This window comes from Giraffa tippelskirchi, chromosome 10 (genome assembly GCF_054371585.1).
Source record: "Giraffa tippelskirchi isolate mGirTip1 chromosome 10, T2T-mGirTip1v1.2.pri, whole genome shotgun sequence".
NCBI classification, from domain to species: Eukaryota; Metazoa; Chordata; class Mammalia; order Artiodactyla; family Giraffidae; genus Giraffa; species Giraffa tippelskirchi.
The window spans coordinates 114,623,503-114,637,925 of NC_137284.1; the positions used below are offsets into that span (position 1 = coordinate 114,623,503).

Sequence of the window (14,423 nt, forward strand, 5' to 3'; positions counted from 1 at the left end):
GTGATGTAATACATTGTTAAACAGCAGACTTATCCTGTTCCTGAATAGGAACTATTAACTCAGTCATGCTCAGCCATGGTGAGATTTTGAGGCAAATAGATAAACAGCAGTGATAAGGACATAGAGACATTTAGTGAACAAATGAATTATTAAATGAATGAATTGTTGAAACCTAACTACTATGTAGACGTTTAATCACAGGCTGCAAAATACTCACATAGAAAATGAAGCCAAGTATTTCTGTTTGTTATTAAAATTCAATCAAATGTTTCAATTATATCCAAATATCTGGATATCCAGGTTAGGTTTGCCAAATGACTGTTTCTTGACTGAATTTTTCATTTTAATTGAGTCTCTTTTGAGACGATGCAGATTTGAGTCACTCTTGAGGACAGAGTGAAGGCAAAATGTGAGGAGGTCTCATGCCATGGGTAGACTTGGAGTATCTCATGAGTTCAAGTTGCAAAGAGAATTTGAAGGTCACCATAGTCATTTCAGGTTCAAAAGGAAGGAATCAAGTCAGAGTTTCTATTTTTAGATTCCATCACAGTAAAATAGGGCTTTGAAGTTTTCCAAGACCTTTATTTCATAGTTTTTAATTAATGAGAACTGCATTATCACTGAAGTATATAATCTCAGAGCTATAAAGTTCAGCTGGTGGGCAATTATGTTTTAATCTGTTTAATGAAATTTCCTAATAAAATATCTGATCAATGAATATTTGTACTGTGCACGCTTTACACTAATACATGGTGACATAAATGCCTAGTCAGAGGTGCGTGTGAGCTTACACACATCAATACTATTCAGGCTCTTCTGTCTTATAGATTTATAACCTATTTGTTTTCAACACTTTCTGAATTTTCTTTGAGCAAAATCCCTTGTTCAGTTTAAATTTCTGGTATTCAAATTTATATCTAGATGTTAGCAACCAAAGGGAAATTATTTACCCACCACTGTGTATTTTACATGCAGATTTTTATGGAGTTGCCCTAAACCAAGCATTATAATATATGGTGTGCCAATTTGTTGCTGTTTTTTTTTTATATTATTATATTAACTACAGAATTGTAAAATCAAAAGGGAGAGAATTTTTCACCCCAATCCATGAGCTGAATGTGGCAGGTCAAAAAGCCTAGGAGTTCTGCCAGCAACTCAGTGGCATCTGAACACTTCTCTCCTTAGGATGCTACTACTCTTTGTGCAGTGTTTTTCTCTAGCCCTGGGAAGGGACAATTAAATAATGAATAAACATGTCTCATTGAAGCGACTTTGACATTTCATCTAAGTTTACGCGTTAATTAAGATAAGATTGTTCTAGTCCCCCTGAAGGGTATTTTTTTCTCTTTTGAGCAACTAGACTGAAATATAGTATAAAAGTGTATGAACACTCCGTTAAATGCACAGATTTAACCCTGCTGTTTTGCTCCTAATCATTATTAATTGCCTCCAGTGGTGGACATTAATTTCCCTATTGCAGCAACATGCATCTTGAGCTTGGGCATATCCTAATACATCAAATGGGACAGGTGATATAATTCAGTTGGTCACAGCTGGAAAGGAGACAGCCACCCACATGCAGGCATTCTGTCAACCTTAGTTACATTGCAGACACCACCACAGCCTCTGAAACAACATCGTACATTTATCTCTGGGGATAAGTTTACAAGAAGTATGGCCGCTTGGCTCATTCTATTTAATCTGTTATTGTCTTAGCAACTACAAGAATGAAACGGTTGAAACTCGAAACTCAGAATTTGTCTCTAGTCCTTGAAGGGGGGCAAAACAGAGACATATGGTGGAACTCATGGTTCAGATGAAGTGATAAGTGCTTGGTTCAGTGTGGATTATATTTGAAGATATATGTCACCGAAGGATTTAGAGTGAGCCACTAATAATGTTTGCTGTGAGGTGACTTCAGGGTCCTGCTTTGCTCTGTGGAGATCTTGACAAGTTGTCCATAGTACCTTGTGTTTATACAAGACTGGCTCTTTGGAACAAAGTTATTAGCTTTGTGATCCTCAAAGATTAGCTCAAAGCTTCTTAGCGGTAACTCGGAAAGCAGAGGTAGGGTGGTATTAGAGTCGATTTTATGGCTGAGAGAAATGAGGTGATGATGAGGTGTGTTGTGTTATGAGCCTACTTCAAAATTGTGATTAGGACTCAATGCCAAATTTTGGCTCATTTGCCCGGCTCTTCCTGGAGAGGTATTTCTTCTTCCTCTGTAGGATTCATTCTAGGTTAGAGAAATGCACATCAAAACCACAGTGAAATATCATTTCATACCCTTTAGGATGGCCACTATCAAAGAAACAGAAAATATGTGTTGGCAAAGATGTGGAGTTGGAATACTTGAGCATTGCTGGTGGGAATGCAAAATGATACAGCCACTACAGAAAATAATATGGTAGTCTATCAAAATATTAAAAATAGAGCTGCTATATATCTAGCAATTCCACTTCAATTAATAGGTATATATCTGAAAGAATTTAGAACAGGATCTCTAAGAGATATCTACACATCCATCTTCATAGCAGCATTATTCACAATAGCCAGGAGCTGAGAGCAAACAAATGTCCACTGATAGACAAATGAACAAAGAAAATGTGGTATATAAATACAATAGAATACTACGCAGCTTTTAAAAAGGAGGAAATCCTGTCACAGGCTACAACATGAATGAATCTTGAAGACATTATGCTAAGCAAAAGAAGCCAGTTACAAAAGGACAAATGCTGTACTATTCGCCTCATATAAAGTATCTAGCATAGTCAGAGTCATACAAATAGGAAGTAAAACAGGTAGGAGAGAAGGTGGGGAAGGGGAACAGGAGTCACTGTTCAGTGGGTATAACGTTTCAGTTTTGCAAGATGAAAACATTCAAAAGATGTGTGGCATGACTGAGTGAATCTTCTTACTACTAAACTGTGTACTTGAAAGCAGTTAAGATGGTAAATTTAATGTTATACAGTTTTTTTTAACCACAATACAAAATACACATAGACAGATATATAAATAGAAAAGTCTAGAGAAATATCCCCACAATGTTTACAGTGTTAGAATTACAGGGAATATTTTGTAATTTTTTTGTTCTCATATACTTATATTTGTAATTTTTCTGTATAATGATATATATTGAAATTCTATCCAGATTTTAGCTTATCATAGTGACTACATCTTCTAAAAATAGCCCCAGGCCCACAGATGTCTTGCCCGAGGACACAGAGTGATAGTCACTCAGTCATGTCCAACTCTTTGTAATCCCATGGACTGTAGCCCACCAGGCTCCTCTGCCCATGGAATTCTCCAAGCAAGAATATTGGAGTGGGTAGCCATTCCCTTCTCTAGAAGATCTTCCTGACCCGGGGATCCAACCTGAGCCTCCTGCATTGCAGGCAGATTCTTTACCATCTGAGCCACCAGGGGAGCCCAAGGACACAGAGAGTCAGCAGCAAACCAGGAGTGTTGAGTCGTTTTCTCACCCAGAAAGACAAGCAAGCACACAAGTGCTCCTGTCTGGCTCCACATTTACGGATATAGATTATTTCATAGCAGGATCGCTAGGTCTTCTCTACCAAGGCATCCTTGGGATTTTCTTTTCCACCACCCAACTCCCTACCTGTCCAGAGTTTGTTCAAGTAAAACCTCTCAGTGGAATGCCACAGCTCTTCCTCTCACCTTTCTTTTTGCATTTACCATATCCTGCCTTGTTAATAGTTCTTTACGGACCTGTTTTCTCTTTTTCATTAGATGATAAACTCTTCCAGGGTAAAAGATCCATGTTTGCTGCATTTGTGTATATCCAAAAACAGTGTCTATTCACAGCAACTCCTGGAGGGATACCTGCTAAATGAATGACAATGAATGAACGAATGAGTGAGTGAATGAATGAAAGACATGAGCACTGAACTCCCATTGAACAAATCAGGAAATCAAGTCAGCCAGGACACAGAGCAGCAAGCTTTATCCTCAAAACTTCTTTTTGATCAAGGAAATTTTGCTCCTTGCACTTAGTAAGAATTATAAGAAGAAGAATTATAATAATTATAATTATGACATCTCAGCTCCATATTTTAAATAATAGGAATCAATTTTTACCTCAATAAAGGCAAATTTTCATTACTTAAATTTACTTTAGCAGGGATCTCAGATGTTTTATACCAAGACAGGAGACATGTTTTATGAAAATGGTTCTGTTCTGTCGTATGTCTCCAAACTGGTCCCTTGGAGTAGAGTTATAGGCAGGTCCTCTTTTGTGTATTAGGGATGCCTCTTTGTATAAACAAGTTTTTCATAAATCAAAGTATATTCTGGACATCATGGACGCCCTGCTATTTCAATGGAACTTTTCAGAAGGGTTCTGTAAAACAAGATTCACAGGGCTTTCCTGGTGGCTCAGATGGTAAAGAATCCACCTGCAATACAAGAAACCAGCTCCAGGTTGGGAAGATCCCCTGGAGAGGAGAATGTCTACCCACTCCAGTATTCTTGCTTGGGGAATCCCATGAACAGCGGAGCCTGGTGGGCTACCCCAGAGGAGTCCATGGGGTCACAAAGAATTGGACACGACTGAGTGACTAACACTAAAGCAAGCAGTCAGTCATCATTTGTAAACTTGGATGTATCAGATTTTCTAAAAATGTATCACAAGGTATTATTTACCAGCTTTGTCATTAGGTTAAAAAAAACAAGTTAGGAAAATACATTCACGCCCTCTGCATGGCAGGCGTGTATGAGTCAAACCACCACAAAGAATCAAAGAACTTGCAGTGACTGTCACTCTTTTCTTGCTTTCATCTCCCCTGCCTTTCCAGAGGAGGGTCTTGCAGGATCCATGTGTAAGCACCACTTTCTTCCAGGCCCTCCATCACAGCTGTTTATTTTCCTCTTATTCTGTTTTCTCTTGGAAGAATCCGTGCTCCCCTGAAAAGCCGGCCTCAAATGCCTTTGTCAACTTTAACTTGAGGGCCTGACTGGCTTTTCCAATAGTGCCTCCCTGCAACGTTCACAGTCCTTTACCCGCCTGCGAGGAGGTCTGGCCACAACGCTCAGACTGCTTTCCTCTCACAAGGAGGGGAGATGCACAGCCAGGCGGATGAAGGGCTTCAGACAGCAGATAGGCTGTGTGCCACCAGCACCGCCTCAGACCTGGAGCTCCTCTGGGGTTGCTGTCAGGGACTCATGCGTGACATTTTTGTTATCTAGGCAGAAAGCGTGTTTGGGTTAAACTGTCAGTGCCACCATGTCACCGAGTTCTCTGCTGAGCCCGAGACAGGCCTTCCCTATCAGTGATGGCTACAGTGGGCCAGATCAGCTGTCTCTACAAGCAGCCTGCTTTCTGCAGCCGCGGTGTTCACAGGGTGTTATAGGAGGCCACCAGAACCTGGATTAGCATTCTCTCTGAGCCTGCAAGGAACAAAGACTGCTCTGAAAGATGCACATGGAGGAAAAGGCACGACAAGACATCCTGTGACTTCAGAGAGGCCTTTTGCAACCACATACAGTGGTGCTGTTAATTAAAAGAGTTAAACTTGGAAACTAGACTTTGATGCAATATGTTGTTTCCATTCTTGGAAATACATTCACGAGGAGCTAATAAATAATCCATGAATGCTAATCTTTTTAAGTCATTTCAAAGGGATGAAGTCAGCCTGGATAATTGTAAATGAAATGGCTCAAGCCCAACTCCATTAAAATGGAAAGGTGTGAACTGATTAGACACTCAGCTGCTTTTGATAGAAGTCTTAAATTCAAATGTCACATCATTTGTTTTTAGCAAATGGAGTAATTACAATAATATTTTTTTCATTTTTAAGATCAGATCTCTTAAAGTCTATACGTCTGTGCCTTATTTAAATGCAGCCAGAATCATTTTCCTTGCATTTGTTAATTAAAGTGTATGTACCTTAAAGGTAACATCCACTCATTTAATCTGGAGGGGAAATAAATAAATATTCCAGGTGTCTAGCTCCAAGGTTGGAGGGGGGAGCTGTAATGTTATTTCATTTCAGATATTATTAGTGAAATAGAAATTAACCTGATTTTCCACCCTGGTAACTCTATTCTTGCTGAGAAAGATAGTTTTTGTTTAAAGCAAAGGCGTTTTCCTATTGCTGTAGCTTTTCAAACCTATTGTGATCTAAAATTGTTTTTACTTAATAAAAGATTCCTTGGTGGCTCAGATGGTAAAGAATCTGCCTGCAATTCAGGAGACCCAGGTTCAATCCCTGGATTGGGAAGATCCCCTAGAGAAGGGCATGGCAACCCACTCCAGTATTCTAGCCTGGAGAACTCCTTGTACAGAGGAGCCTGGTGGGCTACAGTCCATGGGGTCACAAAGAGTCAGACATGACTGAGTGACTAACACTTTCACTTTCAAAGGATTTATGCAGTGGTAAAGTCAAATACGTTTTAATATTCTTGTAGCATTAGTGCCCAAAGCAAATTTTGTAAATACTTACCTCTTGTGGGAAATGCAGTATGTTAATAAATATGTATTTTTCTAAAGTGAAAGTGAAGTGGCTCAGTCATGTCCAACTCTTTGCAACCCCATGGACTGTAGCCTACCAGACTCCTCCGTCCGCGGGATTTTCCAGGCAAGAGTACTGGATTTTGAAAAATACCTGACAAACTTCTTATAAGGAAAAACTAAACAAGATTTTACTGTTTCAAGTGAGTCTGGTTTTTTAAATGAGTCCCCAAAACCCACAAAAGATAAAACTGATCTCTGCTTACTATAAATTAAAGGATTTCCTTTGCCTCCTTCCTCCTGGCTGTGGAGGAGTTAAGCTCCGGAAGTCAGTCACTGTATACAAAGGATGGAACCGGAAGCAATCAATTTGCTGAGGTCGGGCAAGTCTGGTTATAACGGGGTCCAGAAATCTCCAGATGCACCCCTCTTCTGTGCTGTCAAAACACTTAAATTTCCTGTCAGCAAGAGACTGGTCAGTCTGTCTTCAGGATTGCAGCAAAACAAAAGGGTGAATAAAAGGATTCAACAAAACCAGGTAATACTGACCAGATAAGGAACCGTCAATTCAACTGAGTTGATCCCTGGGCAGAGTTCTAACCAGGTCTAGTAGGATTACTGGAGAACCCCTCCCAAAATATACATCTGCAGAGGTTCTGATTTCAGGGTCCATGGGACCCAGGTGTATGTCCTCTGGTGATGGTGGTGTACTACCGTTAGGAGGGATCACTCACTTTTTTCCCATCTGTGTATGTATTAGAAAGAAAAGGTAAAGCTGAGGAAGAGGGTGAAGAATAGACTTGGAAGTATTTAACCCAGGCTAACGAAAGCTGGGAAGAGGCAGCACTCTGATAGACATTGTCCCTGACCCCAAGAGTGTGTCTGTGTTTCAGTCTTCCCCATTGTGACTAGGCAACCATCGACCCACAATCTATCCTTTCCAAGACTCAGTTTTTTCATCTGTAAAATGAGACAACTGTATTACCTCCTTCATTAAATTTAGGAGAAATAAATGAATTAATGAATGTAAAACAAAGGCAATTAACAATGCTTAGTACATAGTAAAGTGTGAAATCATTATTACTTATGGATTTGTAGACCTAAAAAAATGGTCTACAGGACTAGAAAGGATTTTAAAGGTATTCAAATCCAGTCCTCCCTCCAGCATCTCACGCACATCCCATTGGAAGCTTGACTGTGTTGGTTTATGGATTATGGAAGACATGTTTAGATAGTAGTGAGAAAACTAGTTGGAGGGGAAGGTTTGAAGACAATCTTGGCAAACAATTTTGGATGTCAGTATAATCAACAAGGGAATTGGTTAAGGTAGTTTCCTTCCTGGATGTTACATCTTCCAAGCATCAGTTTAAGACTTGACTTGACTGCTGGGCTTAGAATACATGGAAAAGTAGTACAGAACAGGGATGTGAGATCAGGTGGCCTTTACCTTGCCGGGGTGGTGGTGGGGGATCATGGCAGTGGGACTAGAAGGAAAGAGTGAGGTGTGAGGGTGACACTGATGGTTAGAGAATGAGTTGGTGGGCTGGAGGCTGGGACAGAAGGTGGGACCAAAGGTTCTATGTTTTGAGTCCAAAGAGAATTTTGTGCAGACCCTGGTTATGAAAATTGCTGCTGGATTTTTAAGGTTGTGCTGTCTTTTAGCTTTGTAATAATTTGATTGTATTCATTTGTGTTCCTTGGGCAGGATATTTATTATCTGCGGGTAGAGTCACATAACTGACTTCTGTATGCAAGGGAGTATAATAAAAAACAGCTGATATTTATTGAACACTCACTGTGTGTGTGGCAGGTACTAAATTAATTTCCTTAGTCCTCACAACAACCCTGAGAGGTAGATACTATCCTATTCCTCATTCACAGAAGGGGAAACTAAGGCACTGAGAGGTCAAGTGACTTTTCGAAAGCTATCCACTGAGTAAGTGGGAAAGTGGGGATTTGAGCCCAGGCAGCTGGCTCCAGAGTTTTGGCCCTTGACCCCTGGGAAGGGATGAACACTACCCAGTTTCCCAAGGTCACAGCTGAATGGTGATCACACTGGGATTCAAAGCCAGGTCAGATATCAAAGACCAGGCTCTTTCCTTCATTCCTCAGATGACCCCAAAGATGACATTAGCAATTCAAAAACCAAGTTTGACCAACTTAAGGTAAAAGTTGTTTGGGGTTCAGAAAAGCAATTTTGCAGTGAACCAGGGTGACATTAAACAGAGTTTTCCTAGAACACAAAATGTGTGTGAAAGAAAGCACTTTCAAAAAAGATTTTTCTTTGATTTTCTTTGCACATTAAGTTGATAATTGCACATATATAGAAAAAGAAGGGTAGTGATAAACACCAAACCATTATCTTGCAGGGAGATTGAGTGGGGTAGGTGGGAATGAGAGCCTTTTGGAGTTTGGATCATGTAAAAGGGAATTTCTCATATTTTCTCCTATGTCCCTTCTGTAGCATTTGAATCTTTTATAATGCTATTATAGTCATGAATCAATTTTCAAATTTAAAAATGAATTAAATATATATAGAAACAGAAACTTCAGGTTTTTAGGCAGAAATAAGGAAATCCTAGTTACCCAATAATAGAAACACATTTTTACAATTAGTATTCTGAGGGCAAGTAAATAATTCCAATGTAACTAAATATTGTATCTATATATGTGTGTGTGTGTCCACAGATAGACACAGACAGGGTGTCTTACCAGGATGACAGGACATGGCTGTGAACAGCAGGGCACCTAATTACCCCTCACTTCTCTGATGGAAAAATTTCACAAAAGCTTCATAGATTCTAGGAAACAAATCTGTAAAGTTTTTTTTATGGCAACTCACAGTTAAGTACCCACTATCTGGTGCTGGGTTTCTCCTGGCTGCACCTTCTCCCGCAACTTCACACCTTTAGTAACAGGGCTTTTCTGAAGTGCCCAGGAATGACAGAATTTCCAAATGAAACTCACTTGTAATATGTTGTTCTTCTCACATCAGTTTGCAAGGAAGGGAGCAGCGCGAAGTGACACACATCCTGTTTACCTGAGGCAGTCCCGTTGACCCTTCTGTTCTACCAGTTATTATACCCCACCCCCACACACACACCCAGTGTCTGATTTTGGATGATCAGAGTCATGGTCACTGTCAGTAGAGCAAAGCCTGTATCCAAAGGAGAGAGTGGCCCTTTCGTCCTTAGCAGTCATGGGCCCTTCCCGGCCTCACTGTCTCTACGCAATCACAGAAATGTCTCAGCCCTCTTATCTCAAGCCGAGTCTCAGTCTGTCTTCTCCCATCTTTTCCATCCTCCTTTCCACTTCCTTCACCTAAAGTTTCCGAGAATTTCACCTCTCCCCACTGACCTGCTCAAGTTCAATGAAGCTTCACACCACAGCTCCAGCTTTAGATGAGTTTCTGGATGTAGTGGAAAAGAGAAAGTGAGGTCCACAGGAACACCGTAGCAATGTCTACCATGTTTAGCTACTTCCTAGAGTGGAATGAAACCAGGGGTAGGGAGAAGACGTTCAACCAGCTTTGACACCAACACATAATGCAAATAAGTAGTTGGAAGTTTGAAATCTGATTCAAGAAAAGAAAACACATACATATGCCTCTCTCTCTTACACACACACACACACACACACACACACACACACACACACAAGGAAAACATGCTTCTAGAATGATAAGTGCTTAAGAAAAATAAAAAGAGAATGGGCATCACTCTTGGGTTTCTCTGAGAGGCAGTATTTGCCGTGGGTAAGACCTTCGGTCCTGGATTCAATCACATCTTAGTTTATAATCCAGCTCGGCCATTTCCTAACTGTATTAGACTGTTTTATTATCTGTACAATGGGAATAATAAAAACATCAAAGCATTGTTTTGAAATTTAGAAGATTAATGTGATTGTGGGGGTAGAGTAACCACAGTAATGATTTAATAAATGTTGGCTAGTATTGCTGCTATTATAGATATACTACTGACAATGTCATGATAAAGGGACATTGTGACCTTAACTAAATATGTTACTGGAGCATAGCACACACTGCATAAATGTTAACTGTTATTATTATTACAATTGTTAGTTCAGCCTGTGTAACGATTTATCACTACAATGGCAAGAAATTGCTGGTGTGGTTCTTGACAGTGGCTTTGCCATCCTTTGCTGCCTACTTGGTTTTCTCTCATCTGGGGTAGGGGCTACTGAACACTGGGGTTATGTCAAATCAGGTATTCCCAGTGGATTCACCCGGGCTCCCACATCCCAGCTGCAAATATACAAGAGACCCTGTCATCAACACCTTCACTACAATTCTCCTGGCCCAGCAGGCAGCATTTTCCAATATGAATTCGGGCGAGTTTCTGATCCAAAATAAGAGGCAAGGAAGGTCGTGGAGTAATTTAACACTAAGGAAGTTTTCCCCACTGGCCATTTTTATAGCACTATACTTAAGGAGGGCTCTTTCTGATGGCACTTATCCTGTTTTTGTGTCAGTTTGGTGGCACATACAGTAGCATTTTCCTATTGAAAAATGAAAGCTCTAAAATTAGATGGTGGCTGTAAATTTTTAATGGGTGCCCTACACTGTTTACACTCTCGCTTTACCTCCTGTACTCCACTCAGCTGGGATGGCATGGAGCTGCTGGCTTGATTTGCGATCAGTTCTACTCGCTGAGAAGCTGCTGCCAATGATTCTGAATGCCGGGCAGGGTGGGACCCCAGGGCCCTTTTCAGGCATCACATCCAGCTGCATCCACCATCATGGAAAAGCCCCTCTCTCTTGGACTCCTTAGATCCCAGCTGCCAGGGGTCAAGTCCAGCTCTCCACTTTCCAGCTGTGTAACCCTGGGCAATGGCTTGACCTCTGTGAGCCCCTTAAGGTGAGAATAACATGAGACTTGTCTCCCATGGTGGTGGGGGTGAAACGAGATAGTGTTCAAGAAAGCTCTGGGCATCCATAGCAGTTCCTCTCAAGCACCCACTTTATCATTGAGCAGACTGGCATTTCCAGTCTGCTGGAATTTCCTGAGCACCTGTTCTGTGTCACCTCCATGCCAGGTGCTTACTTGTACCCTCTTGTTGAAGCTCAACCACCCTGAAGGGCAGCCCAGGTCATCCTGTGTATATGGGAGGGAATGAGGTCCAGGGGCAAAGTTCCCCGCCTCTGGCCCACAGGGGATGAGAATCCAACTCCAACTCTGTGTATTTCACAGTCTTACACTCCCAGCCACAATGCAGAGGCCTCATCAATAACACATCTCTGATGGGGCTCCAGGCCTGTAGACAGTGACCTTGGCTTGGCTGGGGGTCCTTTCCCACAAGTAGCCCCACAGAGTCTGTCCTGGGCTTTGTGGTTCCCCAGAGCTATTTATTAGGCAGGACATGAGGTGTGGGGAGCTTGCTTACTAGCCTGGCTTATCTGCTTAGGGGCAGGGGCTTCCTGGCTCAGGCCCTGTGGGTTCATGACTTGGCACCATTCCTGTGACCACAGTGAAACCACCAGCTTTGCCGAGGAGCCATGCAGGCCAGGAGCCTGAGAAGAAGCAGGGTGGGGCCTGGGCTTAGGTTTCAAAGACTAGAGATGAAGGGGTGTGCTCTCACCTGGGATCCCAGGTCACCCCGAGTACATGGAAGGGAATGAGGTCCTGGGGTAAAGTTCCCCGCCTCTGGACCACAGGGGATGAGAATGCAACTCCAACCCTGTGTATTTCACAGTCTTACACTCCCAGCACAATGCAGAGGCCTCATCAATAACACATCTCTGATGGGGCTCTAGGCCTGTAGGCGGTGACCTTGGCTTGGTTGGAGGTCCTTTCCCACGAGCAGCCCCACAGAGTCTGGGTGGGTGGTGCTTGCCACCTCGTTCTCTCCCAGAAAAGTGGTCATCTCTTTATGCTTTTTGTCCTCCCATTATTTCAAGGACTGAAAACTAAATGAAAATGATTTTTCCCTTTCACACCTACTTCACTCTTTACTGCAAATGGCAGCTCTAGAGACAGTCCTCCAGTTGCTGTTTTCCACCTGTAGAGGTCAGCTGCTAGGGGCCCACCTAGCAACCACTGCCCCCCACACTGCCCCTGCCCATCTTCTTTCCCACATCTGTATTTTTCTCTGAGGAGCCACTGCTTCTCTTCTCTCAGCCCTTGAGCTGCCGGTAGCACCTCTCACCACTCCAGGCTCAAGGGTACAGCATGTGACTCAGCCCTAGGCTGACCATTACATTCCACTGACCACAGGATTGGTCCAGGACTAGAAATTGGCCCACTGAAATGGAGAGATACCTTTGCCAAGACTTCTCAAAAATCATTTTGAATTGTTTACCATCAACAGAGCAAACAAAGAAACTTTTCATCCACTTCTGCATGCCTCCTGACTGACTACTGGGTATCCCTGAAGGTGTGTGCTAAGTCGCTTCAGTTGTATCTGACTCTGTGTGACCCCGTGGACTCTAGCCCACCAGGGTCCTCTGTCCATGGAATCCTCCAGGCAAGAATACTGGAGTAGGTTGCCATTCTCTTCACCAGGGGATCTTCCCAACCTAGGGATTGAACTCAGGTTTCCTGCATCGCAGGCATTTTCTTTACCATCTGAGCCACAGGGAAGTCCATCTCTGGAGGTGCATGCTCCATTTTGAGAAGCATAGTCTTACAGACAAATTCCAAACTCCTATGTACTCTGTATAAAGATCTTCCCAATTTAACACAAACTCATCTTTTCAGCCCCATCTCTTGCCATCCTGAACTTCTGACCATTTCTGGAAAAAGCTTTGCTCTTCCATTCCTCTGGATCTTGATGTAAACTGTTCCTCTTGCCTAGAATGCCTTGCCCCCTTCTATGCCTAGAAAATTCTACCCATGCTGCTATCTAGATTCACATCAAATGTTGCCTCCTCAGGACTCTTTTTCACTTCCCAGATTTTTGGCTGCTTTCTTCTCAGCTAGACACATATCTTTTTTTTTTTTTTTTAATAAATTTATTTATTTTAGTTGGAGGCCAATTACTTTACAATATTATAGTGGTTTTTGCCATACACTGACATGAATCAGCCATGGGTTTACATGTGTTCCCCATCCTGAACCCCCCTCCCACCTCCCTCCCCATCCCATCCCTCTGGATCATCCCATTGCCCCAGTCCTGAGCATTTGTCTCATGCATCAAGCCTGGAATGGTGTTCTGTTTCACATATGATAATATACATGTTTCAATGCTATTCTCTCAGAACGTCCTACCCTCACCTTCTCCCTCAGAGTCCATAAGACTGTTCTATGCATCTGTGTCTCTTATTCTGTCTCGCATATAGGGTTATCGCTACCATCTTTCAAATTCCATATATATGCATTAGTATACTGTATTGGTGTTTTTCTTTCTGGCTTACTTCACTCTGTATAATGGGCTCCAGTTTCATCCATCTCAATAGAACCGATTCAAATGTATTTTTTTTTTAATGGCTGAGTAATATTCCATTGTGTATATGTACCATAGCTTCCTTATCCATTCGTCTGCTGATGGACATCTAGGTTGCTTCCATGTCCTGGCTATTGTAAACAGTGCTGCGATGAACATTGGGGTACACGTGTCTCTTTCAGTTCTGGTTTCCTCGGTGTATATGCCCAGCAGTGGGATTGCTGGGTCGTATGGCAGTTCTATTCCCAGTTTTTTAAGGAATCTCCACACTGTTCTCCATAGTGGCTGTACTAGTTTGCATTCCCACCAATAGTGTAAGAGGGTTCCCTTTTCTCCACACCCTCTCCAGCATTTATTGCTTGTAGACTTTTGGATAGCAGCCATTCTGACTGGTGTGAAATGGTACCTCACTGTGGTTTTGATTTGCATTTCTCTAATAATGAGTGATGTTGAGCATCTTTTCATGTGTTTGTTAGCCATGTGTATGCCTTCTTTGGAGAAATGTCTGTTTAGTTCTTTGGCCCATTTTTTGATTGGGTCATTTATTTTTCTG

The 14,423-nt window shown here is 42.0% G+C and overlaps 1 long non-coding RNA gene across 1 annotated transcript; it reads right to left on the reverse strand.

Moving 5' to 3' along the window:
• Nucleotides 1-561: 561 nt before the first annotated feature.
• Nucleotides 562-6,807, reverse strand: LOC145523486 (uncharacterized). The gene is made up of 2 exons (XR_014066616.1): nucleotides 6,736-6,807; nucleotides 562-3,846 (listed from the first exon to the last, which is right to left on the reverse strand). It is a non-coding gene; the product is annotated as an uncharacterized LOC145523486 (long non-coding RNA).
• Between the last annotated feature and the right edge of the window lie 7,616 nt (nucleotides 6,808-14,423).